Source organism: Danio aesculapii, chromosome 11, assembly GCF_903798145.1.
Source record: "Danio aesculapii chromosome 11, fDanAes4.1, whole genome shotgun sequence".
NCBI classification, from domain to species: domain Eukaryota; kingdom Metazoa; phylum Chordata; class Actinopteri; order Cypriniformes; family Danionidae; genus Danio; species Danio aesculapii.
The window spans coordinates 19,908,766-19,935,112 of record NC_079445.1 but is presented as its reverse complement, the minus strand read 5'-3'; the positions used below and the strand labels follow the sequence as shown (position 1 = coordinate 19,935,112).

Here is a 26,347-nt window from a genome sequence, read left to right as displayed (position 1 = left end):
GACAAAATCATCTAAAGTTGCCAAAACTTGTTATTGTTATTTTATTTAAATTTGCTTCATTTACATTCACTTCTTTCAAATTTCACCCTGCATTTAATTCATCCATATAGTAAGTATGCCATAAATGTAGCAAGGAGGAGTTGTAGGCCTGGATCCTGTGGCAGCTTTTTATTTTTAACTATTTTTATTTTTAAAGTTGTCAGATATTAAATCTTTTGCTACTTCCATCATCCATTGTGCTCTTTTAAATTAATTTTGATGTTTGTGTACATTTTTGGACATTGATGAGAGCTTTTGCATCGAGACAGACTAGCCTAAAACTGTAACTTTCAGGGAAAAAAAAATCGACTTTGGTAAAAATGTAATACACAAACATAACAAAAAGCATGCGACACAGGTGCTAAACAAGACACAGATGAACTCAATGAACTGTACCTATTAAAGGTAACCATGAAATGTTATTAAGCAATGCAACTGAAGCATGAACTCTAGCCAAGAAAATGGAAGCCATAAAATGAAATAAACTAAATGACAACATTATTTTAAAAAAAATTGTAGAAGAGTCATCAATAGTTTTACTGAATGAAATGATAAGACTGATTTATCAGCTGATTTTTGACCACTTTAACACCCTGAGTATAATGTATAGCATGGCTGGATATTTGTGTGTGTGTGTGTGTGTGTGTGTGTGTGTGTGTGTGTGTGTGTGTGTGTGTGTGTGTGTGTGTGTGTGTGTGTGTGTGTGTGTGTGTGTGTGTGTGTGTGTGTGCGTGCGTGTGCGTGTGCGTGTGTGTGTGTGTATGGTTAAAAGGCTGATATGTGAAGGCAATATGTCTTACACTCTTTTGTAAAATCTTAAATTTTCACCTCTGTAAGGAAATGAAGTACTTCAGAACTTTGCTATATTTAAACATGTTCAAAAAGTGATATATTTTAAAAACAAATGTTCAAATAAGTTAGCAAGTAAGAAATATTAGTACCAAAATCAGACATTGGTTGTTTATTAATAATTAAAGCGTTTGAAACAAACTAACTCTATTAAAATGAGTTGAAATGGACTTCAAAGTGTATCCCAAAGGATAAAATAAATCACACAGGTTTTACACAACACAGCAACAAGTACAGTGGGGAAATAAGTATTGAACACATCACTATTTTTCTCCGAAAACATATATTTTAAAGGTGCTGTTGACTTGAAATTTTCGCCAGATGTTGATAACAACCAAAAAAATAAACAAACCAAATTAGTTTACAAGTTATACATAATAAAATGAAATGACACAAGGAAAAAGTATTGAACACATGAAGAAAGGAAGGTGTAGAAAGGCGGTGAAAGATCAGACAGCAGCTGAAATGTCTCAGAAGTTATTCAGCAACCCTCTGCCCTTCATCATTGTAAATGAATATTAGCTGCTTCCGTCCAATATCTACATTATCAGGATGAAGAACTTGAATCCTCGGTGGATATTTCACCAAGACAATGATCCCAAACACATCCAAGGAAACTCAAATGCTTTCAGAGAAAGAAAATCAAGCTGTAGAATAGTCCAGCATGGTTTAATTTTTGTGTGAACAATAATATTTTGACCTCCATTTGTATCTGTTCTAAATTTCAGCAGCTCTTTCAATTATCTTTTTTTTTTTTTTTTTTTTTTAAATATCAACAATTAATCATACTAATTAGCAGTGTATATGTCACACCATTTTCTGAAGTCCCATCTAAGAGAAGATGCCTTTCTTTTTTTTTTTTTTAAAGATCTTACCCTTCTCACCCTTTGATTAATGTTCTACTGTTTCACACACCTTCACAGCATCATAACTTTCAATGAGTTCAAGCAAAGCATTTCTTCATTTGTTTTCTGAATGTATTTTCACCACCTTCATGTCACCTACACTGTAAAAAAAAATATCGTAAAAAAAAGGTCAAATGACTGGCAGCTACGGCTGCCAAACAAAAACCATAATATTACGGTAAAATTTCTTTGTTGAAATAAAGTGCAAAAAATAATAAATCTACAGATATTTTCATTAAAATGTTTACAAAAAAACACTGTTATTTTACAGACTTTTCCTAGATTATTACGATCAAATCAGTTCAAAAAAGTTACACACTAAGAGTTTTACAGAGAAACACTGTTATTTCACAAACTTTTCCTAGATTATTATGATCGAACACCATCAATAAAGTGACTGCACTAAAATTTCAAGAGAAAAAATGTTATTTAAAAGAATTTTATCTCTCAACCATTACAATTAAACACCTTTAATAAAATGCCAAGACATGCTCATGGTCGTAATTTAACAGTTTTATTTTGGATCAAAAACGTCTGGAAAAAACAACAAACGAGATACAACTGATTACAATTCTCACAACTTTAAGATTACAGTTGTTGCATTTTATTGAATAGTTTGTATGTAAAACATGTAGATGTTTAAGTTATATGGAATAATTCAGTTACAAATCTTAAATGAAATGGAACTTTAATGTGAAGGGGATGCTGACAAAGTAGTGTAGATCCAAATGCAGGTTTATTACACAGAGATGGTCAGGCAAGCAACAGTCAACACAGGGGCAAACAGATGTATGCAGGGAATCCAGAGTCATGGTCAAATAACAGCCAAATGGTCAATCCAAGCAGCAAACCACATAAACAATTAACAAACAAAGCACAGCAAAAGAAAGAAACGCATCATAATGTTCACAGTAACAGCATAACAAGACTTAACAATTGGTGCGTGCGTCTGTGCTGCTTTTAAAGTCCATGTAATCAGTTCATAACGATCCTCCGACTGTGTGTGTGCAATTAGCGGAATCCGGAACAGGTGCATGTGAGCGGAATTTATCTATTTTATTTATTGAACTGATTTGATCGTAATAATCTAGGAAAAGTCTGTAAAATAACAGTGTTTTTCTGTAAACATTTTAATGAAAATATCTGTAGATTTATTATTTTTTGCACTTTATTTCAACAAAGAAATGTTACCGTAATTTTATGGTTTTTGTTTGGCAGCCGTAGCTGCCAGTCATTTGACCTTTTTTTTAAGATTTTTTATTTTTTTTTTACAGAGCAAGTAATTACAATTTATTACATTAATTTTACGTAATTTTAAATGTGCTTCAAAAAAACTGGAAAAACACTAAATAATACGACAATTGTATTGTATAAAACATGAAAATTCCTGTAATTTGTCATTAATTTTCTAGTACATAAAATAACTGTCAAGCTGTTAATTTACAAATATTGTTTGTAATTTTTACGAACTTTTGAATATAATTTAAAATAACAGAAAAAATACTGTATAAATAATACTGTAATTTCCCTGTATAAAAAACAAAAACGTCAGTAATTTGTTTTTAATGATAAAGTACCTAAAATGACAGTCAAACTGTTAATTTAGAAAGATTGTTTGTCGTTTTACTAAGTTTTGAATTTAATTTGAAATGACAAAAAAATACTGTAAAAAATTTAGAGATATTTTCTGTAAAATTAGTTTTTTTTTTTTACAGTGTACTAACAGAAGACAAAGATAAAGGGAGCAAAAAAAAAACACACGCACACACACACACACACACACAAAACCTGTTGTCTGCTTGAAGGTGACACTCATTTTGTTTTTGTTTTTTTTTGTTTTTTTTTTTGCATCTCTCCGCGGCGGCCGATCCTGTACTTATTTTCCGCCTCACTTAACACACGTTATTCACGCAAACTCCATCTGGACATAAAGAAAAAAGAACCACAAGCTCTCTTTTTTCTGATTTCTCCAAGGGCTTCTGAATAAATGAATATATTTTGGATGCGAGCGGGTGGCTGTAGTTGAATACTAAGGGCCAGATAAAATAGAGGTGTCGAAAGGTGCCTCGCTTCTTCCTCGGGATTGGCTTTGACGCGTGTCAGGAAGCTAATTCATTTTCTCAGTCCTGCTATCTTATCCCGCGTCGCAACCCTGTCAGGGTAAGTTTGTTTACCCAGGATGCCGAGTCCTCCTCGTGCAAGGATTTAATTGGGGTCCTCTCCATTATGCAGATTCATTACAGACGCCCGGGACAAGAGGTCGTGACGAGATACAGCCGCTGATACGAGATAGTTGATCATGTTGAAGAGAGAGGGGGACGAGGAACGCTTAAATGGCAAACTGGTATAAAACAGGAATTTTGTTATGTGATTTTATATATACAGGGTGTCAAAAAATATGCTACTGTTCAAAAGTTTATATAATTATTTTATTAGTATAGGCATGGGCCGGTATATGATTCTGATTGTATGATAACCTTGGATAAAAATATCACGGTTGTAATCACAGTATTGTGATTACTGCTCCAAAATAAGTTCTTTTTAAATGACAAAAAAACAAAACCTTTTTCCCCATTGAACACAATACTGCACTGTTCAGGTCCATATGCTTGTCATTCTTGTAGATAATAAGCGATTTATTTTGATTTATTTAATTGTTTGCTGAACTGTGACCAGTAGCTTTGAATGTGGATACTCCTTTGCTGCTGGAGATACAGTTGCCTTAAATAAAAAAAATAAATGAATGAATGAATAATTAAATAATGAATAAATGAAAACAAACAAACAAACAAACAAATAAATAAATAAATGAATAAAATAGTCTTTGATAACATGTAAAAATAATCAAATAAAACCTACATATACTCAAAATTTAATGTTGCTGTTTGTTTTAACAACTTATTTAAAATAAGCTGAATCAACACAAATATTGAGGTTTTTTTTGGACAACTTAATGTTTAACTTAAAAGTTAACTGAATTGTTGTTGGTACAACATGATTGAATTGTGTGGAACCCAGCATTTTGTTAGTGTACCTTTGGAATGGTATTACAGAATTTTTTTTTTTTTGCGTATTTAAAACTTGTGACTTTTCCAAACCACTGTAAACCTTGAGACCGGTTATCTTCCAATAGCTGTTTATTAGTTGTGTTTATTTGATCAAATAATCGTAAAATAATATTTATGTGGACATTTTTTAAGAGTAGACCTGAAAATTTAATTTCCATCTGTATGCTTTAGACTAAAGGAAAAGTTTATTTTATAATTATTTTTAATGTAAAATATTTCCCAGAACTGTGAGAAAATCAGTGCTTTAAATCAAAACAGCGTGTTTAAAATTTGATGTTTTCACTTTGAATGTGACAAATTTCCTGGCTAGTACTTGTTTTCATTTTATCGAATGTGAACAAGAACCGTGGCTGTTCTTAAAAACACTGTAATGTGCACTGTAATGAAAGTCTTCTTAAAAGGCATCCCTCACCCAAAAATGACAAATTGTTGTTAATTTAATGTGTGCCATTTTCGCAAACATTTTTTTTAAAATAAATTTTTCCAAAAATTTGTAATGCATTGAAACCTTGCACAATGAGTCTGATGTGAATCATTTATTAAGTAAAAATAAAATAAAAAAAATTAAAAACGCTGTAAAGCTACTCCCACTGCGTTCATCTGACAAAAAAGTCATATTCACAGAGGATGGCTTGAGTAAATTATTGAGTAATTTTCATTTTTGAGTGAATTATTTCTTTAAAGGGATTGTCAATTCAAAAATGTAAATGATGTCACTGTTTTCTCACCCTTTATTTGTTTTAAACCTTTATGAGTCTTTCTTCTCATAGAAGATCTTTTGAAGAAACTGGAAACCTGTAACCATTGACTTCCATAGTATTTATTTATTTATTTATTTTTACTATGGAAATCAGTAGTTACAGGTTTATTAGCATTCTTCAAAATATCTTCATATGTGTTCAACATAAAAAAGAAACTCATTAAGATTTTCTAACCTCTTAAGGGAGACGAAATAAATAGCTAGTAAAATGTCATTTCTGGGTGAACTATCTCTTTAAATCGATAGTTACTGGCACATAAACAGTCAGAAAAAAACATAAACAGGCAAAATAAAATTAATACTGGTTATACTTAAATATGCTTATTAAACACATCGATTGTTCTTCTGCAAAAACAAGCTTGTACACTAGACTGTCATGAATAGATGTGGATTATGTTTTAAATAGTGTTCAGTTTCTTACACAGAGCAGCCATTTTTCTTCATAACATCTCCACGTATTGTCAGGAACTACAAAGTTATTTTTGGCAAAAAAATGTTGGTTTGTCTCTGTTTCTTGCTACTCTTAGAACTATAATAATATAATATGTTTATTAATATATTTATTATCACAATATAATAATAATGCTTTCATAGACTGTATTCTGATTTCATCCACTAGAGGGCATAACAGGATTAGACCAGATCTGATAACCATCTGCATGAAAGCTGGAAAAGATCACAGCACTCAGATTATTATAAACATCAAACAGCACAGCTTTTCTTTTCTTTTTTCTTTTCTTTTTCTTTTTCTTTTTTTTTGCGATAGGACTGTTGCTTCTCCTTTACAAGTATATTGGCTAAAGGTAACTGTAGTTTTAAAAATGAATGATAAGGAGTTTGTGAGCAACATTTTTTGTGACATTGACAGGGGATCTGATTTGTTTCTCACTCTCCGTATATCAGCACAGATGTGAAGGGGAGGAGGGGAGGAGGGGAGAACTGGCAACCCTGGAAGAATGTAGTTATGAAACACCCAAGCCTTGAGCTGCATCTGTCAGCTTCTGCTTTAGTTGCTGGATGTCCGACATTTCTCTGAGCATTTGGTCCAAATCAGATGCTGTAGCTGCTTTAAAAATTTGTAGCATTGTTTGGATCATTTACTCCCCCTCCTGTCATTCTAGACATTTTATTTTATTTTATTTTATTTTATTTTATTTTATTTTATTTTATTTTATTTTATTTTATTTTATTTTATTTTATTTTATTTTATTTTATTTTATTTGTTGCTGTATTAAATGCATTTAGATCGAGATAAATCTACGAATGTTGCAATAGTGTCAGTATATTTAATCAACTTATCAAACTTATCTGTATGATTATAGAAGTTTTGAGAATGGATGGTATTTAATAAAATAAAAGTTCAGAATAAAACAGCTTAGATTTTCTTTAATGATTATTTTTACATTTGAACTTACTTTTGTTTAGGATTTAAATTAAGTTCAAAGTTAAAAATGATTATTATAGTATTAATGTTATTATTTGAGTCATTTAATATGATTAAAAATAATTTAATGTTAATGAAATGTAAACAAATCTACACCTTTATTGTGTATGTTGTATATTGTAATGATTAATACAAATATATATTCATTAAAATATGTTGATTTTAGTATTATAACGAGTCATTACTAATATTAAATTAATAGTAATAATAAAATAAATAAATAAATAGTTAATGTACACCTCAGATTTTAGTCCAGAATTTATTAAAAACTTTTTAGCATTTAAGTAAAATGTATTCTGTATAAACGTTGATTCTATTTTAATATAACTACATTGCATAATAAAATATTAACACTACTAAATGCTTATATTGAATACTTATATGAAAAGTATATATTTAAAGATGTCTATTATATTAAATATTAGTTGATAAGATTTATGATTAAAATATAATATGATTAAAGACATCCTTTAGACCTGTTTTGCTGATAAACGATAACAGGATTTTGTGTGTGTGTGCGCGTGTGTTTTTCATTCTTTCTTTTGTCCTTTATTTCCTTCTTTTCAAAAAGTGGACCTTTTTGCAGTTGTTCACTTAATTTTCTATTTAATTATGATGTTTAAATACTGCATTTAGTGACATTTTAAGCACAATGTGTTAACCCTTGACTTTCATAGTATTTATTTAGTTATCTTTAGTTTGGAAATCAGTAGTTACAGATTTTTCAGCATTCTTTAAAATATATTCATATGTGTTCAACATAAGAAAGAAACTCATAAAGATTTTCTAACTACTTGAGGAAGAGTAAATAAATAGTGAGTAAATTGTCATTTCTGGGGGAACTATCTCTTTAAATCAACAGTTACTACATTTACAGTCGGAAAAAAACATAAACGGGAAAAACAAAATTAATACTGGTTATACTCATGATGTGAGGTTTAAATACTGCATTTAGTGACATTTTAACCACTATTTTTAGCTGGGTTAGTTTGTTGGATTCTCATCATAACCACACTTTTAGATGTTCTAAAATATTTTCTAAAGATTTGCAATTAAGAAATATGAAGAAAAAACTTATTTTTAAAATACAAATTTATTACATATATGTTTAGGGGGGAAAATGAAACCTGTTAGTTTTATAGTAAAAACTGTAGCCAATTGTGTCATTCATTAGGCAAATAACAAACTAAACAGCACATCTAACTTTCCTCAGTTAGTTTGATCAATAATAATAATAATAATAATAATAATAATAATAATAATAACAACAACAACAACAATAATGTAGAGCTTGACAACTTTTCTAGCCTCTCTTGTAAAACAGATTTGACAATTCATGGATAACAACAATAGCCAAATTAGTATTAAAAGTAACTTTAATATGGTCCACTTTTGGTGCTTCACACTTTTTTTATTCGTGATTTTTTTCTTTCATGAATAAGGTCCAAGATTTTGAATAAAAGTTCCTTGTAATTTTTTTTACAGAAGGTCAATGGAGAAAGATTCTTGTGTCAAATTCCGCTTGGTCTTAAGGCCTTTTTTGATGGCTTATTTTTTTACAATTTATAATGGCATAGCAGTCAAAATAGGACAAATGAGCTCATATATGGGACAAATTCTGGACCTTTGTCAGTGGGGGTGGGTCTTTTGAACCACACAAACCCCCCATGGCTAGTATTTGACAGATTAAGTATTTATTGAGTGATTGGTTGATTGATTTATTAAGGATTTGTCAGAATGCTTTCTAACATTAAACCAGACTCTCGTCGGTTTCTTTCTCCACTCTTCCTGTGATCTCTAGCTGACACAGAAAGAGCCCCAGAGGTGCAGGACCAGGCCGAGATCAATTTGTCTGCCTAATCCTTGTGTTTATGTTGCTGTTGTTCATTGGTCACGGCGGACTGAACAGCCAACAGGTGGAAGTGTGGATGTGTGTGTATGTTTGACCTGCAGTGCCTCTTCTTCATAACACAAGCAAACCCAGGAGGAGCAGCAGGGCTTTATGCTTGTCTGCTAGATTTACTCTACAGTCAATATCCTGTCAATTTTCCACTTTAACTTCTTTCAGCTGTCATTTCTAGTCATGTGTAGTCATTTGGAGTTTGAGAGAGAGAGTGTGTTATTTTGACCCTTTCAACAAAAATGCCTCACAGATCCAATACTGTTATCGGATCACTGAAGAACTTTGGATATTGGGGTGTTTTTGTGTGTGTGTGTGCCAGGCCTCTTGGACTCCTTAGCATTTTGTTGAAATGTGGACAGTCATTTTGTAATTTCACAAAGAGTTGAATTCGAGCCCTCCTGTGCTTTAATTTTTTTTTCTTTTTTTAAATATTTCCCAAATATTTAACAGAGCAAGCAATTTTTCACAGTATTTCTTAGAATATTTTTTTCTTCTGGAAAAGTCCTATTTGTTTTATTTTGGCTAGAATAAGAAGGTCAATATTATTAGCCCCCTTACGCTCGATTGTCTACAGAACAAACCACTGTTATAAATTGACTTGCCTAATTACCCTAACTTGCCTAATTAACCTAGTTAAGCCTTTAAATGTCACTTTAAGACGGATAGAAGTGTCTTGAGAAATATCTAGTAAAATATAAACAAAGATAAAATAAATCAGTTATTAGAAATGAGTTATTAAAACTATTATGTTTAGAAATGTGTTGAAAAAAACATTTTTACTTTACTATTGTCCTTACTTGTGTCTTGTGTCCTTACGTGATTCTTGAACTTTGTGTCTGTATTTTATTAGAGTGTTTTTAGGAAACTCTTCTTTTTTACTTTACTACATTCCAGAACAAATGATTGTATTGTTTTACTAATTTCTTAACTTGCATTACACAGCTAAGTGTTACACGAGTTAAAGAGGTGGTCCACTATGAAATCATGTTTTAGTTGCTGTGTAATGTAGCTGTGTGAACATAAGCAACATCTTTGAGTGTAATACGCTCAAAGTTCAATGCAAAGGGAGACACTGGCTTTGTAGAAAAAAAAAAAATCTGGGTTAATGAGATCACAAACCATCCAGGTTACGCACATTCACCAAGCGCATACACCCCGCGCAGCGAAGGGCTGTGGTCAGAGGTTATGTAATGTTATAGCAGAGAATGCTAAAATGCCGTCCAACCACTGCTAATTTCACTGAGCTTCTTCTCTTTTTGTATTTGGATTTTAAATGGACACGACAAAGAGAGAAGTGCTTACAATTTTAATTATGTTTCAGAGAAGTATTAAAAAAATATAGCTAGCATTTGATAAATGAGAGCTTTCAGAATCTCTCCCAGTTCAGTGCTGGATTCAGCTAAAAACTCGAAGAAGGAGCAGCTTCAACCATAATAGACGAAGCTGTGGATTGTGAGCCACAACCTGTAAGTATTTTTATTTGGTAAAATTTATCTATTACATGCATAGTTTCCAGCCTTAACGGTAAGTTGTAGCAAGGATGTAAACAACGGGAAATGCTGTTTGGCACTGTTAACAATTTAGCTATAAATTCATATTTATCAGTCAAACCGCTGTATACAGCCACAATCTTCAGCAGCGCTGCAGTGTCTCTCTATGCGGCTGCTTTCCCTGTGTTCTACACTTAAATAACAAACGCAAAAGATATGTAAATGTTTCATATTACTTACACATGCTTATAACCTGAATATGAATGAAAGACAATTGTCAGATTTTATTTTAGAGAGCAGGCGTGAGGTTCATCTGTGCCTTTTTTATTTCTGATTCAGGTGCAAACTGATACTGCTACACTGACTGAGAGTATTTACACAGCAGAGGCACAGTGCGTGCTTGTGGAGGTGTGACATGGGGCTGATCCGCGAATCACAGCACATTATGTTAACTGACCAGTCAGAGCCTCTTGAGGGCGGGCCTTTCGGAGGAACTTTCGTGTTAGCTGAGTAGCTGTTTATAATCATAATTTTTTTCAAATGAAGCATGAGCACACATTGCTTTGCATCTTATAAACACAACCAAGCCTTAAAATAACACTTTGGACCAGCCCTTTAAAATAACACTCAGACCACATAAGATTCCACTTTACAGAGTGTTAAAGTAACACTAAAACAGTATTGCATTTGAACCAGATAATTAGGTGACTAATGAAAAGTTGAGCATTGATGATGAAGGCATGACTTCAACCTTAGATTAATTCAACTGATATAAAACACATTCAATTTCAAAATCTCACCATTAGCTACGTTTCTATCCACCTATATAATAATGCGTATTTTGGATATGCGCATAATAAAACGGTTGATGGAAACGCCAAGATGCACATACATTTTGAAAATGCGTATAAAACGCAAATGAGTAGGATAAACTTTTTATTCGATAAGAAAAGATGCACATAAACTCCAATGGAAACTCTTTTACCAAACATTCCAGTATGTGCATTAAAAAAAGTCTTGTGATTTTGTTATAAGAGATCATGTGATGATGATAACATTTGCGAATGGACAAACCAGCAGGCTGAGCACATTGTAAAACATCTGAAATGTTGTTTTGGTCATTCTAAAATGCCGTAACTGTTTCAGTATTAGTTTTATTATATTATTAATGACCTCCAGAGTCAAGAGTGACTGTGCTTCATGTCTCACACCTTTAAACACGTTCATTGCATGTCTGCATTTGTCTTTTGAGGCGCAAATCGTTTATTAAATAGGGAAAAGATTCTTGCAGCTTCTCCTACCACAGCAAATTCCATTTTTACTGTTGATATTTGGCGCCAGTTAATCAGGAGGTGACGATTTTGTTCTCTTCGACTCGTTTGATGTAAACGTTGCTTTATTCGCACATCTTTTATGCGATAATCCAGTTTTGCGTATAAAGTAAATTCACATTTTTGGATGAAAACATAGCTATTGTTGAGATACATATGCTGATTTGAGAATGTGTGTATGCAAGTTATTTGATTATAATACTGCTGTGAAGCAATTTTCATATCATAAATGATCAGATAATAACAGTGAAACCGACCATTACATTATGAAAGGCAAGTCATTATTTATAACTAGCAAATATGACTTGATTATGTTTTCTAGACCATAACACATGTATGTGCTTGTTAAACACAGCTACAGCAGCCAGAAAAAAAATGTCATAAAGTTAAGAGTCAAAAGCAGTGACCACTTAAATATTTGCCAGGACACATTTACATGCATTTTTTATTATATTTTATTAGTTTTGTAATATGCTAGTGTATATGATATATTATGTTATTTTCACTTGTTCGCACACTTGAATTATCAATATGATCAATATAAGTTTTTGAAACACAATTTTCTTGCTAAATAAACATTCATCAATAAAGTACTTTTAATACTCATGTAAAATTCAAAAGGAAGACTTTATACTGGAGTAATATTTTATTAGAGTGTATATATAGTTTTTCTCATGTGCCTGATTTGTGTTTTTTATCCACCACTGGTGCACACACACAAACCTTTCAAAAGCAAAATCCAGAGACTATGGTACAAGGCGTGTTTGGCACAATTTGTTGGTATTTTCAGACCAGCGCAACACTAATTTTAACATTTTGCACCATGTTGTTTAAATAGACTTTGTAAACTCATGGGTGTACTGGTATGAAAAGGAGGTGTTTTAAAGGCGCACTGTTAAATTAAAATAGACTGCGCCATTGACCAACTAAAAGCTGGTCTAAAATCCAGCACAGAGCTGGACAAAACAAGTTGAGTTTTGTCCACTTGTTGAGTTTGGGAGACCCATGCATCACCATATGGGGCAGTAGGATGTGTGTGTGTGTATATAAAACTCAGTTTTTTGACCACACTTTGTTTTTATTGTTCATTTATTAATTTGCTGGAAATTAGAACTGAATTTAGAAATAGTTTTGAAACAAATCTTTGCACTTAACAAATGAAAATAAAAATGTAGACTGATGGATGTCTTCATTGGAGTGTGTACTGCACAGTTTCCTTATCCTCGAAAGTAAAGTAAGCCTAAGTACAGTAAAGAGTAAAAGTAAAGAGGCCGAATTGAGGAGGCTCGTTGTTTTTCTTTGCGCAGATGGTCTGTTTAACTGTTTTCTCACTGGTGAAGTGTTATGTTTTTCCAATTACAAAGTCAGCCATATTAGCAAATGTGCCATGACGTGATGCAACTGACTCTTAAAGGGAATGGGAGGTGAGACTCCAATTGGTTTAATGCACGTCATGCTCAAAGAAAACCCATACTCATTAAGAGTACCCATACTCATCCTTAAAATAGCAAAAGGTGATTCGGACATGCCCTTAATGCTTTTGCACCATGCGCTTTAGACTTTGCGCTTAGATCGTTGAAGTAGAGCCTAATATATTTATTTAGAAATAAGAATGAACTGATTTGTCCTGTGACAGACATGAAAACAGACTGTGATGTCAAACAACTATTCAAAGTATTTCCCAAAATGATCCCTGAAAAAATGTATATTTGATGGTTTCCACTGTCTGTTTTAATTTAGTTCCTTAGAAAAACATAATTTGTGTTTGTTTTTTTATATTTTTATAAAGTTACATGATTTAAAAATATATATTATTATATAATGCTAGTGTCAAACAATAATGTGATTGTATATAAAATACTACTCATATTATTTAATTGTTTTAGAAGCACTCTGTCTTGTCTCTAAGGGTTAAACTTCTTTATCAGGGCTGGATTTAATAGAACTTCAGATGTTTTTTATTCATCCAGTTGGTTAGCTCTGCATCATTACTCTCTGATCCTTTTTATAGTCTCTTTTTTATCTAATTAGCAGACACTAAAAATGCTTGCCATGCACATTCCTCATTATATTTCACAATGATATACGTGTATGTGTGTAAGAGTGGATGTGCATGTGAGTGCATTATGAACATATATATGTACGTTAGCTTTACTGGCTTGCATTTATTGTCTTTCATCTAGTTGGCAGGCTGGCAGAGTTTCTGTTTATTTTAACTGCAGCATATATGAGTGAGTGATTTACAGCACACGTGTGAAGGCTTGGTTTCTGTCCTCCACCTGAACACATCGTGCCTGCAGCTGAAATATGAGAGTTTGGAGGAATGTATTGTGGTGTCAGGGTAAAGGTGCTGTTCCCATATACTGGCTGTGTATTAAAGAGAATTGGCGCTGGCATTGAGGGTTGCATGTGAACCGTGACGTGGCAGACCAGCTGTTGCTGAAGCTGTTGGTATGGAAAAAAAAGTAGATACAACTCTCTCCAAACCTCAAACTAAACTGCTAATCCAGCTCCCACTGGGTCTGTAAACCTCATATTGCATATCTACAGCATTGATGGCACTCTCAGTCATTCTACTGACTCATGCTTGCCCTGTTGAGCACCAATTCAATTCAGTGATATAATTTGAACTGAGGTTGCGGACAGGATGCAGAAGTTGTAATATATATATATTTTTCTTCCACACTGTTAACAGTTTTCTGTAGAATCTGCAATAATTTACTGGCAGCAGTTTGTGAGTAACTTACTGTAAATTAGTCACATCAAAAATATTGTATTTAAATTTACAGCACCATTTACATTGCTGTATATACAGTGTTGTATATTTTTACTGTAAAATATACAGTAATTTTCACAATGTAGCCTTACATTACAGTAACATACTGCATAACTCTCCTACATTCAAATTCAGTTCATAATACAGTTCAGTTCGCCAGTAACTTTCTGTAAATCAGTTACAGCGAAAATACTGTATTTACATTAACTGGACCATTTACCTTGCTGTGTATGCATTTACAGCCTTGTATATCTTTACTGTAAAATATACAGTAATTTTCACAGTGCAATCTTAAATTATAGTAACATACTGTATAACTGTCCTACTGCATGATTCAGTTCATATTGCAGTTTGGTTTTTCGGTAACTTACTGTAAATCAATTACAGCAAAACTACTGTATTTACATGTCCAGCACCATTCACCTTGCTCTATATGTATTTACAGTACCATTTATCTTTACTGTAAAATATACAGTAATTTTCACAATGCCACCTTAAATTATAGAAACACACTGCATAACTGTCCTACAGCAAGATTCAGTTCATATTACTGTTCAGTTTGTCAGGTAACTTACTGTAAATCATTTACAGCAAAAATACTGTATTTACATTTACAGAGATGTGTATCTTTACTGTAAAATATACTATAATGTTTACAATGCAACCCTAAATTACAGTAATATATTGAACTATCCTACAGTAAAATGTTCGGATCCTGTCAGCATTAGTTTCAGGACCAAGGAAGCATTGACCAGGGTTCCTACTCTAAGCCAAAAAGCTGAATTTCCAAAACCTGTCCACTTTAAAGGGAATCTACTTTTTACAAGATGTTTGTCAATATTTGATGTCCCTAGAGTGTATATATACACCACACAAAAAAGTTTTATAGCTCTTTCAACCTGCCCCTTTTAAGCTTTGATCTTAATTGTGCCATTTTGGTGGCTACTATTTTAAATTCAATTGAGTTTATGCTCTTTTCAAAAGAGGCCGGAGCTAAAAATCCCCATGTGTCAGCATAGTGGCAGATTTAAAAACAAGACTACCTACAGTATGCTTAATGAGGGAGAGATTGTCACTAATGGGCAGGGCTTTCCCCCTCAGATGACATGTTTAAAGGGAGAATGTCAATCAAAGTGTTTCTGAGGACTGTTTTTATCAAGTTTGATTGGAAAAAAATTACATTAGTTTATACTGTATATATAGTTTTTACCATTAGAAACTGGTTATATTCACCGACTGTTGCCATACAACTATGTTAAAACCCTTTATAAAAGTGATTTTTGCATAATAGGTCCCCTTTAATTTAATTTGTTTTCTTGTCGTACAAAACAACTTGTTTAGCTGCTTGATGTTGCAAACTGGTATTTTCTTAACATAGTAGTTCATTTTAATGTATTGTCTTCAACGCACTGGTTTGAAGAACAAGTAGTTTGAACATTTACTGATAGTTGTTACTCCTCCTAATTTCCCATAGTTGCAAAAAATTCTATGGAAGTCAATGGCTACCAGTTTTCAATATTAGTCACAATGTTTTCTTTTGTGTTGAACTCAAAAAAACTCGGGTTTAGAACAAATGGTAAATTATGACAGAATTAAAATTTTAGCCGAAATGCTCCATCTGCTCCCGTTTTTTTTTTCTACAAATTTTTTTGGGGTTTTCACCTTTATTGTATAGGAAAGTAGAGAGTATTGACAGGAAAGCATGGGGAGGAGAGAGAGGGGAAGGATCGGCATAGGGCCGCGAGGCGGGAATCGAACTCGGGTCGCCGTGAGCACCGGTGTGCATGTGTTGACGCTTTGTAAATGAAAGACTTTTTCTAGCACTACAAAAGCAGTACGATCAAATCTCAAATATAGACTCAGTATTTTAGACCCCATTTACACCTGTATCATTTGTTTTTTATTAATTTTAATTATTTTACAAAACCCACCAAGCAATACAAAATATTAACTTATATAATATTTCAGAATGTACTTACCCATCCCAAACTTTGTTAAACAGAAATAACATTTAAAATAAATTATAAAATAGGTGTCACGTTGGCGCAGTGGGTAGCACAGTTGCCTCACAGCATGAAGAGCCCCGGATGTGTGGAGTTTGCATGTTGTCCTCGTGTTGGCATGGATTTCCTCCAGGTGCTCCGGTTTCCCCCACAAGTCCAAACACATGCGCTATAGATGAATTTAATGAGCTAAATTGGCCGTAGTGTATTTGTGTGAAAGTGTGTGTATGGGTGTTGGGTTGTGACTGGAAGGGCATCCGCTGCATGAAACATGTGCTGGATAAGTTGCCGGTTCATTCCACTGTGGCGACCCCTGATTAATTAAGGGACTAAGCCAAAAAGAAAATGAATGAATGAATAAATCATAAAATAAAATACAATACTATATACAAAAATGTAATGAATACATTTAAATTAACCAATGTGTATGTGTGTATATAGTTAAAATAATTACATAAAGTATTTAGTATCATTTACATAATTGCATGAAAATGCATTTTAACAGCAGGTGTAAACAGAGCCTCTTTAACATATGGGAAGAAAACAACTTGTCTCTAACTAAGGTGCTCTTGAGAATAAGTTGCACTGTGAACCAGACTTTAAGCCGACAGTCAAGAGTCTGGCTACATGAGACTATTTGCAGCTTGAATAAAATAACCCAAGGAGAATTCAGTCTGGTTTGCAGATGGAGCTGATGTAGTGTAGAGAGGTTTGGGCCAAGGTGTAGAAAGGTTCAGTTGTGTGTGTGTGTGTGTCTATGTGATGAGTAGACTCTGTATGAGCCTCGTCCGCTCTTTCCACTCTCTGAGGGACTGGTTTTGGCGGGTCTTCTCACAAGACTGTTGATCAGCATTAGAGGAATCCTCTTATGTGATATTGTTGAACAAGACACTTCATTTGTCTGGGTTTTCCTGACTGGAATTGGACACAGACCTTTGCATGCGTGGAAAAGACCCAATTCACGTATGAGGTAGCAGCATAACACAGAGATTGATGCATAGTTCATCTTGTTGGTGTGCAGTTAGGATTCCCATTCCTTCTTGACTTCAATCTGTCTTCCAGTTGATTCGTTTCTCATGCCGGGACCTCTATCTAACACTGCTGTTCAATGATTTTTTTTACCCACAATGCACTGCAGGACATGTTACTCTCCCTGATTGCAAAAAAACTAGCTCCTCACATTAAGTTATCTGAAAAGAGACTCTCGTAAAGGTCTGAATGTGGACTTTTCTGTTCAGCATCATATGGTCTGCTAAATACCCTCAAGCATATAATGGCTTTGTTGACTCTATAGATATTTTAGTATGGTTAATCCAGACGATTCTCTTAAACTGATCCTAAACAAGATCTCAGATGTTCACATGTGCTTTATTTCATTAGTTGTGGACAGCTGTGGCACTTTAGTAGGAAATAATCACTCAATTTTAGCTGTTTATATCACATGGAGGCAATCATTTGATCATTAGGGGCCAAGCACTTTCTTCTCAGGCTTCTTTCTCTTCTATTTGAAAATCGAAGCAGATCATCTTCAGATGATGGAGACAAAAAGTTGCAGTTTTCAAATTGGCTAGTCAAAATCTCAAATAACATGCAAAGAATTACGGGCTTCCCACACTTCTTGAAAATATACTTGGATTTCATATATACAGTTGAGATCAGAATTATTAGCCCCCTGTTTATTTTTCCCCAATTTCTGTTTAACGGAGAGAAGATTTTTTTTCAACACATTTCTAAACATAATAGTTTTAATAACTCGATTCTAATAACCGAACTATTTTATCTTTGCGATGATGACTGTAAATAATATTTTACTAGATATTTTTCAAAACACTTCTATACAGCTTAAGGCTTAACTAGGTTAATTAGGTCAATTAGGCGGGCTAAGGTAATAAGGCAAGTTATTGTATAACGGTGGATCAAAAAAATATATAGCTTAAAGGGGCTAATAATTTTGACCCTAAAATGTTTTTTTTTTAAATTAAAAACTGCTTTTATTCTAGCCGAAATAAAACAAATAAGACTTTCTCCAGAAGAAAATATATTATCAGACATACTGTGAAAATGTATTTGCTCTGTTACACATAATTTGGGAAATATATATTTATGTATATATATTAATAATTCTGACTTCAACTGTATAAATACATATGGATTCAAGGCCTGGGAAGTAATGAAAATAAACATGGGTCATTGAAAGTGCTTGTATTAAGTTTGAAATTCAATAACATAACAAAAAAAGAGAGTTTACATTTAAAACTTGTACAAGAACTATGACAAATGATGCATGTTTTATAAACCACATATTAGATTTTTAATTCAACAAATTTGCTTAAAGCTCTTTGAACATGAAATGTTTAATTGAAATGTTAAGTACAGTAAAGACTTTCATGGTGCTACATATGCTGGTGGTGTGAATTACAAAAACTTTTTAATAGTGCTTTAAAAGGTCTTTGGTACTCTTGAATCTGCTATTTATGAAATGGTAATTAATGAGTAAAGGATTACTTTTAGTGTGCTTTTTTGCACAATGCCAAATATATACATCAAAACACTGTAACAATGTCCATCATTTGTATTTGAATACAATACAATTGCCTCACATACATATATATATATATATATATATATATATATATATATATATATATATATATATATATATATATATATATATATATATCTGCATACGGACAACATTCCTGGCATAGTCAGTTTGCTCACTCAGAAAATGACATTTGCTGTTTGTTCAAACTACTTATTTAAAATGAGCTCAAACAACACAATTTTTTTTTTAATTTTTATTGGTGGATAACTTAATTGTTTTATGTTCAATCTCTCTACATTTGTTAAAAGCTAATTAGTTAACTTAATTCCTTCATGTTGTCCCAACACAAATAAATTGTGTGGAACCCAACCCAGAATTTAAGTCCAAAACTTTAATATTAATTATTAAAATATTTACTCTATTGTGCGTTACACAATATCAGTGTTTTTGTTTGTATAATAATAATAATAATAATAATAATAATAATACTACAACTACTTCTACTACTTCTACAACAACAACAACAACAACAACAACAACAACAACAACAACAACAACTACTACTACTACTACTACTACTACTACTACTACTACTACTACTACTACTACTACTACTACTACTACTACTACTACTACTACTACTACTACTAATAATAATAATAATAATAATAATAATACTACAACTGCTTCTACAACTACTACTACAACAACAACAACTACTACTACTACTACTACTAATAATAATAATAATAATACTACTACTACTACTACTACTACTAATAATAATAATAATAATAATAAAACAGGCAAAATGCTAAAATAGAATAAAATAAGATGCATAAGTACATAAAAAACTATATGCCTGTTACACATTCATTGGCAGAGCTCATTTAATTTAAGAGCAATTTAAGTAAACTACGCCTGCTCAAAACATTATTTTGTATCAGAAGAGAAACACAAACATCCAACCCATCTGGCCATCAAAATATAATTTAGCAAGGTTTTAAAGCTTTGTATAGGCTTCTAACTTGATATATATGCATCAAATGTAATTTTACACATGTATTTCTCAACATCTAGTCTCGTTTTGGCAGTTCGTGGCGAGGCCCAAAATCCCAGACACAATCTGAACAAATTTTATGTATGTTTGTGCGCTTGTTAGTTCACTGTTGCTCAGAGGCATATTCAAGCTCAGGTCACAGGTCTCTGGGCCAGCAGAGGGACAAAACCCCCTAAAAAAAAAAAAAAACATCCCCTCTTTCTCTTTCTAAGTCCCCAGCCAGACCGGCGGCCGATATTGAAACCATATGTGAGAGGCTGAGATGGTTTTCTGCTCGGATTGAGGCAAACATGCAGAAAATTGTGGGAAGCAAACATAACCCCAAGACCTAGCAAGATACGCTAATTAAAACAACCTAACCAGCAAACAGAACGTACGCACACAAACCCACAGCGGCAAAATCAGACTGAGTTACTGTTAAAACAAATAAACAGCTTCAAAACTAGAACGTGTAAAGCAAAGTCCTGCTACTCTGAGCATTAAAGATCCCCAAGAGAGAGAAAAACATAATGTATATGACCTGCATTATATGACTATTTAGATACAATCATATACAGTATTGGTTTCAAAATTAAGTTAAAAAATACTGTAAAATACTGTGTATGTAATCGCAAATCCGGGCTCATTGAAAACACATGCCTCAGCCTACATTTTTTCATGAAACACACAGTAAAATACATTGCTACGGGTAGGTTTTGTTGCATGTTTCAGATGACAAATTCACTAGAGGGCGCTGTTTACATTTTTACCAATCTGAATTATATACTTGGGGTACATTTTGCCGTACATCGCATGCAGTTCTTGTACACATCCATGAGAAGGCACAATGAGAAGTACAACACCGTACAAAGTGAGCTATATCATCCTTCTGAGTGTATAAAACTAAATTGAATTATAATTTAAACACAAAGTATGAATAAAATGTATATTAAAACATTGTTACAGTATGCGTTAATATTTATTTAAATTAGTTAAAGCTGTTCATTAGTAAATCATTATATGATATTATCATTGTATTATAATTAAATACGATGGCTTCATTGTATTAAATCATTTATACTAATAAATGATCAAAATTATAATTTTTCGGGATGAGTGTCATCTTTTAGAAGTATTTTTAATCAACTGATGTCAACAAGAAGAACCTCATTGTAAAGTTCATTATTGCCCAATCGAGTAAATATTATTGCAAATAAAATGAAGTTTTAGATTTTAATATGTTTTAAATTGATTTATTATTATTTTTCTTCATTTTCAGTGCCTTGATTGTCCATGTGAGTGCATAAAACTAAATTCAATTATTAATTAAAACTATATATATATATATATATATATATATATATATATATATATATATATATATATATATATATATATATATATATATATATATATATATATATACTGTATATATATATATATATATATATATATATATATATATATATATATATATATATATTAAAATATTGGTAATTAGCCAATTGTTAATCAGGAAAAAAATAATTATTAATATTTGTTAAAGTTAGTTAAAGCTGTTCATTAGTAAATCATGATGGCTTCGTTGTATTAAATCATTTATACTAATAAGTGTCATCTCTTATAAGAATTTTCGATAAACTGATGTCAGCAAGAAGAACCTCATTGAAAAGTTCATTATTGCACAATCAAGTAAATATTATTACAAATAATATAAAGTTTTGGATTTTAACATGTTTTAAATAGATTTATTGTTTTTATTTTATCTTATTGTCCATGTGAATTCTTAAAACTAAATTCAATTATTAATTAAAACACAAAATACGACAAAACTGTAAAAAATGGGAACTAGTTAATTGTTAATAGGAATGTATTAATATTTGTTAAAGTTAGTTAATGCTGGTAAATTATAATAGCTTCACTGTATTAAGTTATTTATACTAATAAATTATCAAAATTATTATTGCACAATAAAGTAAATATCTTTTCTTTATTTTCAGTGCCTTGATTGTCCATGTCTATGCATAAATCTAAATAATTTTTTTTATTAGAAAAAACATGGATATAAAAATATTGGTTACTAGCTAATTGTTAAATAGGAAAACAGTTACAGTATGTATTAATGTTTGTTAAAATATTTGTTATAGTAATAAGTTATCAAAATAATCACGTGTCCCAGAAAGAATGGTGCCTTTTAGAAGTATTTTCATTCAACCAATGGTAACAAATGGAACCTCATTGCAAACCGTTACCACAATATTTTCAAACTTATGTGATGATAATCTAATAATGCATGCATCAGAAGGCAGTAAGGGAAGGGAGTAAGTCATCCCTCCTAGGGCGATATGCATTGGCCTTTCATGAAAGAGCGGTGCCCTTGTAAAACAAGTGTGAGGTTAACCTCTAATTGCAGGGTGAGTTTCGCTGTCTCGCACTGTGATTTATTTCCCTCGCACCATCTCTCGCTCCGTCCTTCTCCAGAACTGTTTCCGTCGTGGTTCTCCCTCAATATTCACCCTCCGCCATTCATTTCGAAGACATCTTTTTCTTCTCCCCCGCTCTCAGTAGTTTATCTCAGAGGCAGCGATGCTTATGTGTCCCGGAGTTGTGTACTTAACCCCCGGTTGTCTCTGGAGAAAAATGAGTCTGAGCACCGAGCCGCATGATAATGGGAGGTTGAAGGTGAACAGCTTTACGGGACAGTTAATGTTATTATTACAGCTTGTGAACCGGGAGCTAGTTCAGATCGATAATTATTCCAGATTTGGTCGTAGCGTTGCGTTTAAAGTTTTAACCAATTATCGTGTCTAATAGCTTACTGATTTCGGTCCACATGTTTGACCCAGATATCAGCGCTGACTTCAGCTTTCAGCATTTCCTGCATGTCCAAATGTGAGGTCAACAGATGTTGCGGCAACACACGTCTCGGGCCAGATTTTATCTGGCAGGACAATAAGAATGAACTCCCATTGTTTTAACACAATATAAATCAGCGTCGTCTATTAGCGAACAAGTAATCATGGCCAATTCGACTACGCTATTGCTCTCCTGAGGGATAGTATTGGACTAAATTGAATGAAATCATGATGATGTCATTTCAGACTGCATGCTGGGAAGGACATAAAAGCGATGCAGATTAGTTTGCTAGGTAGCAGTTGTGTTTTTGCATACAGGCATTATTCCTCACAGTGTTTAACTAATATCAGATAAATAGAAGGAAATGATATCTGTTAAAGCAGTGTGAAGGTTTGGTGGTGTGGGAGAACGCACCTGCTGAAGCACTGGCTGCTGAAAGCTGAAGACTGACTGTAATGTTTAGTTTAGCTCACATAACAGCAACCCACGGCTGGAAACATCTGTAGGGAGCTGTCAGATTTGGGGGTGAGAGGATGATGTCACTGCTTCATGTCAAATACTGCACTTATTTAACCCTCAGAGCGAAGGAAAGGTTTTTCTGGAAGCCCTCAACCTCTGTTTCCATCGTCTAACATTTGTTTGTTGTGATTGTGCTTCAAAGAGGGTATGGAGATGAATGACATCTCAAATTATGTGGCTTGTTTCATGGTTTGAGCAGCTCTAGTTCATGTTGGGTGATTTCCGCTCAATATACATGCTTGCAATTGGCAGACAACAGTTCTTAGATTGCAATCAGCAATGTAAGAGGGGGTGATTTCCAGAAAGTATTATCTTCTAAACTCGCTGTTGATTAATCCTTATTTACTTAGTCGAGGTTAGGCATGGGACGATAACCGTTTTCAAGGTTTACCACGGTTTGGAAAAGTCAAGGTTTTAATACCCCCAAAATTTTCTATAATTCCGTTCCTATGGTATGTGTAAGATTTTTTTATTTTCATTTTTTTAAGCAACAGCATCTCCAGCAGAAAAGATTCAAAGATGCCATTTTAAATTGTAAAGAAATCTGTGTTTTCGAAGCTAATGAAGACAGCAGAAGCCAATGATTAATTTTCATTATTTAGCTTGACATGTTTACTGCTCCAAAATATTTTAAATGTTTCTCAAAATAAAATATATTGTGTTCAAAGGGGGAAAAACTTTTTGCTTTTTGTTTTTTTACTCAGACATTTAAAAAGAATATATTTTACAGCAGTAATCACAACACCGTGATACAGTGAAACCGTGATATTTTTATCCAAGGTTATCATACCAACAGAATCTTATACCGGCCCATGCCTACTCGAGGTATGTCAGTTCCAATATCAACCCAACCATGAACACAAACGACATTCTCAACAGAATGCCGAGACCATGAGTCGCCGTTGAAATAGACACCAAAAAGCACTGCTGCGTCCCAATTCACATATTAGCCATCCTAAATAATATTCGAAAATAGAATTAGTGTGACCCAAACCATAGTACGTTGAAAAGAGTACGCCAAAGATTCGCGGATGGTTTACTATTTCCGGTGTAGAAGTGTCCATACAAAAGTGTAGAAGTGTCCATGCAGTGCATCTGGAAAGTATTCATAGTGCTTCACTTTTTCCACATTTTTTATGTTACAGCTTTATTCCAAAATGAATTAAATTAATTTACTTCCTCAATTCTACACACAATAACCAATAACCCATAATGACAATGTAAAAAAAAAGATTTTTTGAAATTGTTGCAATGCATACTCTTCTGTGTGGTTGGCCTTTATCTCCCTTGACACTTGAGAGCCCCTGATTCCTCTTACTGCTCTTTGACATCATGGTGGACATCAGCAGGTCTCTGGTAAATGATGCAGGCTTCTCCATCCCCTCATGTCTTGTAGCTGCTATTCCATAATGTGGTACAGCACCTGGGATAAACAACAGAAAGGAGAGAGACAAAATAAGGATGATGGTAGACAGAAGAAAGAAAATATGGCCCTCTGTCCCATTGGCTAAGAAACACTGTTTGTGGTGCATTCTGGTATTGCATCTCCATTGATTACTTTTTGGACATGTCTTCTTATGGCTGACAATTGTCCTTTAAGTTTACATGTCCAACAGCAAGCCACTTATTCCCATGATCTGCTTCCTTACCACCACGGTGGGCATCAAGAGGCCTTGTGTACTCCATCCCATCATGGACAGCAGCTATTCCTCCATAATGCACAGATGGTTTTGATAGAAATAGTACCGCAGAATAAGAAAAATAAGGTAATAAAAAATATGGGGAAACCTTGGCCACCAATATGTCTGTTCTGCTTTTGTTTAGTGATCACATCCCATCACATTTTGTGACCATTTACTGTCATCTTCAGGTCCTAGCTCCAGATTATGTCTTTATTCTTTTTGTGTATTTAACTGCATTTCACTTGAGAGTTTCTGATTCCCTTTTGCTCTCACTGCTCTTTGTCATCATGGTGGACATCAGCAGGTCTCTGGTGAATGATGCAGACTTCTCCATCCCCTTATGTCTTGTAGCTGCTATTCCATAGTGGGGTACAGCACCTGGGATAAACAACAAAAAGGTCTGAGACAAAAAAGGATGATGATAGAGAGAAGAAAGAAAAACAGGGTTTGTTCCCAAGAACAAATTGGCCCTCTGTCCTATTGGCTGAGAGACCATTATTTGTGGTGCACACTGGTTTTGCATTTCTGTTGATAAGCCTTTTGCACTTGTCTCCTTATGGCTGACAATTATCCTTCAAGTTTAGTTGTCCGACAGCAAGCCATATACTCCCATGATCTGCTTCTTTACCACCATGGTGGACATCAAAAGCCCTTGTGTCCTCCATCCCGTCATAGATAGCAGCCATCCCTCCATGATGCACAGATGGCTTTGATAGAAATAGTACCTTGGGATATGGAAAATAAGATAATAAAAATGAGGGGGAAACCTTGGCCACCAATATGTTTGTATGATCTTCAGGTCTTACAGGTAGCTCCAGATTTTGTCTCTATTCTTTTTGTGTATTTAACTGCATCCCATGGTCCTAAATACTTGCTGTTCTCAAAAATTGTTTATTCGATGTAATTAGAGCATAAACAACAAAAATAATGTGACAGGCCACTTCAGATTTTGTTGGAGATTTGACAAATATAAATTTATTGTGAGTTCAGAAAGCAGTTTTTGAGATTGTAGGATTCCACCATTCATTTAGATAGCACATGGTCTGCACATGGATGAGCTGCCTGGAAGCATTACAAATATGGCCACTGGGTGAGCAGACTTTCCTTGAAAAGACCCTCACTTCCTATGCCTTAAGGC

At 33.3% G+C, this 26,347-nt stretch overlaps 1 protein-coding gene across 1 annotated transcript in view; it reads left to right on the top strand.

The window, feature by feature from the left end:
- The window catches only part of slc25a26 (solute carrier family 25 member 26), a 111,974-nt gene that overhangs the window by 23,752 nt on the left and 61,875 nt on the right, over positions 1-26,347 (top strand). The gene's annotated exons all lie outside the window — the stretch shown is intronic.